General features: G+C 34.9%; 1 long non-coding RNA gene across 1 annotated transcript; it reads left to right on the plus strand.

Moving 5' to 3' along the window:
- The first annotated feature begins 299 nt into the window (after window positions 1-299).
- Window positions 300-1388, plus strand: LOC112758004 (uncharacterized). Its single transcript, XR_003179469.2, has 3 exons — window positions 300-414; window positions 977-1069; window positions 1163-1388. It is a non-coding gene; the product is annotated as an uncharacterized lncRNA (long non-coding RNA).
- The last annotated feature ends 3741 nt before the right edge of the window (window positions 1389-5129 follow it).

The raw sequence follows: 5129 nt of genomic DNA on the forward strand, positions 1-5129 counted from the left end.
CACTAACCCTTTACCCAAAGACCTAATCACTCGAAACCCTAAGCCTGAAGAGCGCCTCCCATTAGCCTTAGCCCTGAACCCTTCACCCTTCACCCTTCGCACTTCGGCCTGAACCCTTCGCCCTTCGCCCTTCACCCTTCACCCTTCGCCCTTCGCCCTTAGCCTTTGTCACTCGAAACCGCTCATCGAATCTGCTGATCGCACTGTTAATCTTCGTCACTCGCCCTTAGCCCTTCACCTTTCTTCATCTTGTTAATCTTCATTTTCGTCTTCCGCTCATTGAATCCGCTCATCGCACTGTCTCCTACCTCGGCGACCTTATGGCCTCCTTCAGTTCAAAGATGTCCGTACTCTCTCTCTCTCTTTCAGCTCAATGCATAGAAGAGCCCTTTTCAGCGGACTTATGCGACTCAGGTGAGTTTGTTTGCTGCTTTCTTAAGCCACTGCTTCTTGAAAATGCTTTGTTTGTAGTTACTGGCTTGTTCTTGGTTGATTAACTCTGTTACTGGCTTACTGCTTGATGATTAATTGATACCCTAATTCTTGCTTGTTCTTAGTTGATTAACTCTGTTTCTGGAAGTGAAATCATGGATAAGATTACAGGGTTTTGTGTTTTTGTTGAAATTATTGATGAAAAATGGCTTTGCTATACTGCTGCTGCTGTTTTTGAATTTCTGGCTCTGTTGTTTTTGAATTTTTGTTGATTTATTGATTTCATAGTTTTTGTTGATTATTTGTTGCTGTTTTTGAATTTTTGTTGATGATTTATTTGATTTCTGGTTCTGTTGTGCAGCTGGTGTTTTTTATTGTGTTAATAAGAGCTGCTGTTTTTTACTGTGATGTTGATTTATTGATTTCAGTTATGGATGATTATTTGATATTTTAGCTGTTATATTTTTTTACAATCCCTAAACTAGTTACCTCTCTCTGTTAGCAAAATTGCTATCTTGATGGCTAACTAGATATCATGTTTTAGGAACTATCCTCTGTTAATGGCTACATGGAAGGTTGCCCCTGCTCTGGCAGCTGGTTGTGCTGCAATATTGAAGCCTTCCGAATTGGCATCTGTGTATATTTCTCAGCAGCCCTTGCAAAATCTTTGCTTCTTTTTGAGTCTTGGTTATTTTTGCTGAACTATAGGCTATGCTTTGATTTATTTCAGGACATGTTTGGAGTTGGCTGACATATGCAAAGAAGTGGGCCTTCCTTCGTGTGTACTAAATATTCTCTTTATGTATAACAGATTAGAAATAAATCTAGTAACTGAAGAACAATGAATATACGAGAAGCTCGTACACCATACGGTATTGGCCGTTCTTAAACCTGAACTCCAGAGTTCAAAATTAAAGCTTTTTCTTCGGTCATTACCTTTTTTTTTCTTTCAAGTTTTTAAATAAAGCTTGTCTTTTCTGCTCCTACTATATACACTATAGTATATTGAACTTTAAAATAAAGGATTTTTGCAGCATCGGTTTCCATAACATTAATATTGGAAGGCTAAAAACAAAAAACAAGTGATATTGGAATGTGCTAATTGTTTTTCTTAATTTGTCCTTATGCTAATATCTTGGGGCCTCAAACAGTGAATCAGTAAGTGTTCCATTTTATGGTGTTTTAATTGCCGTACATTTTTACTTTCTTGCAGTCTAAGATGAAGCGCATTGGAATTGATACTGAAGCACTCAAAGAGCACTTTGGGAAGAAAATTATGGAGCTTGAGGAGGAAAAAAGAAAAGTGCAGGTTTGGACATAGTTAGGTTTAAATACTTTTTAGATAGCACACAAACGAAAAGTTTTTTTTGGTTTGGTTTATTTTTTGTCTACATTTTTTGTGTAACTTGTTTTCAAAATTTTGTAAAAAGGAAGCCGTGAAAATAAGAAATGAAGACAGTAAACAGTATTTTTCTTATGTTTATGTTTTTCTTTTCACAATTATGAAAACAGAAAACATGATCATTTTGATTGCATAATTAAGGCAATGGTTCTTATCTTTAACATAAACTAGGCAATACTGTTCATTTCAGGGATAGAATTCTAGTTTATTTGATAAAAATTGTTCTATTGGAGGTTGTCCTGACTTATCCCTTGCTCTCTTCATCCAGATTTCTAAAGCATGAGAGATTCCTGTTGCAACTCTCAAACTGTTGATCCCCGAGCCAGCGCCGTCGCAATGGAGCAGACATCCGTAGTGTGATTTCCTCTGTGCAGAGGGTTTCCATGGCGATTTCTCCATCTGGTATAAACCCGGCAGTTGGCTCAAAACTCTCTCCTGGTTCTCCAGAGGCTCTTACACTAGCCAACTGGATCTGCTGCAGTTATAGGCAAGTCTGCATCTGTTGTATTGTGTTTAAGCTTTATTGTTGAATATTCATTCTTGAAAAGTATCTAATGATGCCCTTCACTTTTTTGTTCTTTTTTCTTCTAATAACAGTTATTATTTGGGGCAAGAGTTGCTGAGATCTGATTCTCTCATTAGTGAGTCAGTGCTTAAACATTTGTGGCATCATCAGGATGCCATTTTGTGCTGTTCTTTGAAGGTATGGCAGATGTTTTGTTCATAGTAGAGTTTATCATTTCCGTGAAAGCCTTTAATTTAAGATATATATGATTCTCTGTCTGGATCGTAGTCAGTGCCGGTGTTCATCTTTGCAAACCAGGCTGGCCTTGACATGTTGGAAATAACTTTGGTGGCTTTAAAAGACATCACATGGGTATTTAGAGGAAGGTAATTCACTAAGTCTGCAAAATTGTAACAATGAATCTTTCTCTAAGTGTTGTTATGTATGTTCAACTTTAATTTGTGGGAAATAGGAATTGTTTCTTTCATTAACTGTTCTTTTTCTTTGTTTATCAGTGCCTTGTATTAACTCCATCTTGTTAAGGCAGAGAAAGCTAGAAGATACATTCCAAAAGAATTCAAATAGGTTGATGCTTTTGGGTAGGTCCAATATTGTAATTTTCTCTCTTTAGATTATAAATGCAGCAATTCTTTTATGGGTTTGAGTCTTTAGGCAATTTGTGAATATTGAATCCAAGAAATGTCGTCAGTTTGGAATCCTGACACCAAAGTTTGATAATAATAATAATAATAATAATAATAATAATAATAATAATAATAATAATAATAATAATAATAATAATAATAATAATAATAATAATAATAATAATAATAATAATAATAATAATAAGGTGATTTTTCTTGTAGTATCATTTATTAGCATGTCAGATCTCCTTTTTTGAGTTACTAATGTTCAATTGTAAACAATTTCAGGGGGCCAATATTCTTGTAGATAATAAAGGTTGCATTAAACTTGCAGATTTTGGGGCCTCCAAACAAGTTGAGCTGGTAATCTAAGTCTTCTCTATTTCTCTACTATAGTACTATTAGATATACTATTTTGACTTTGTGAGGATCTTATATCTGCGTATTTGTTGAAGCAGCGTCTTTGTTTGATTTAGGAGTTATTTATAACATAGTCTCGATTTTGTGTTCCTATTAATATCTTAGTTATTTATAACTATCTTTGATGTGCATCATATTCATTACTTCACATACAAAAAGAAAATATAATTGATATTCATTATTCATTATGATACAAAGAAATTGAGCTAGCTAGTTCTAAATTTCTAATAGAAAGAGATGGAACTGCTACAGTTTTGCGATGGGGTTGCAACTCTTATGGAGCACATAGGTTCATAATACACTTAATCTGAGCACATTGCACCATCAATATCTCAACCAATCATGTTCATTTCTGAAGTTTGAAGATTATATTAAAAAGATAATGACACTTGATCATTATGAATTAGAGATACAGCATTATAAATTATTTGGTTGCAAGAAACTCCTCATTCAAACATCATAGGACAAAGCTAAATACTTAAGGAGTAAATATTTGCACTAGGTTTTTTTTCTAAAAGAATATAAATAAAAAATTCCATTAACCAGTCAATGCAAAAGCAGTTAGAACCGATTCCAGTCTAAAATTATTGCTTGTGTTAATGTGTAACTATTGATTAACATATCTACAAGTGTTTTAAAGTAGTGTTCTAGTTTTTTCTGGTTGATGAAGGAGTCATTGTTTTATTTGTTTTAAATGACGGGCAGATCCTGGTTTTATCCCGCTTGCAGTGAGAATGGTAGTCTTATCCCATTCACGTGTTAATGAGACATATGATAAGGATGATTATGATGTTGAGAGATGATGACTGATTATGATTAAGGTATGATGAGGATGATTATGATGTTGAAAGATGATGATGACTAATTATGATTAAGGTGTGATGATGGTGATTAAGATATTAAGAGATGATGATAATTCATGAAAGATAGGGATTAATGAACCTAAGCTTTGTAAATTGATAAGGAAGTGGAGAGATTGAGGATTCTGATGAGCGGATAATTTATACGCTTTTTGGCATTGTTTTTAGGTAGTTTTTAGTATGTTTTAGTTAATTTTTATTATATTTTTATTAGTTTTTGTGCAAAAATCACATTTCTGGACTTTACTATGAGTTTGTGTATTTATTTGTAAATTCAGGTATTTTCTGGCTGAAATTGAGAGACCTGAGCAAAAATCTGATTCAGAGGCTGAGAAAAGACTGCAGATGCTGTTGGATTTTGACCCTCCTGCACTCAAAGTGGATTTTCGGGAGCTGCAGAAGCCTAATTGGCAAGCTCTCAACTGCGTTGGAAAGTAGAAATCTTGGGCTTTCCAGCAATATATAATAGTCTATACTTTGTCCAAGATTTGACGGCCTAAACTGGCGTTAAACGCCAGCCAAAGACCCTTTTCTGGTGTAAAACGCCAGAACTAGCACACTTCTTGGTGTTAAACGCCCATTTTGACACCCAGTGTGGCGTTTAACTCCAATTTGAGGCATATGCACGTGGAAGCTTGAAAGCTCAGCCCAAACACTCACCAAGTGGGCCCCGGAAGTGGAATTCTGTACTATCTACACCTAGTTACTCATTTTCTGTAAACCTAAATTACTAGTTTAGTATAAAAACTACTTTTAGAGATTCATTTTGCAACTCATGACATTTTACATTTTATATTGTATCTTCTATGGCATGAGTCTCTAAACTCCATAGGTGGGGGTAAGGAGCTCTGCTGTATCTCAATGGA

The sequence above is a fragment of the Arachis hypogaea genome, chromosome 16 (assembly GCF_003086295.3).
Source record: "Arachis hypogaea cultivar Tifrunner chromosome 16, arahy.Tifrunner.gnm2.J5K5, whole genome shotgun sequence".
NCBI lineage: Eukaryota > Viridiplantae > Streptophyta > Magnoliopsida > Fabales > Fabaceae > Arachis > Arachis hypogaea.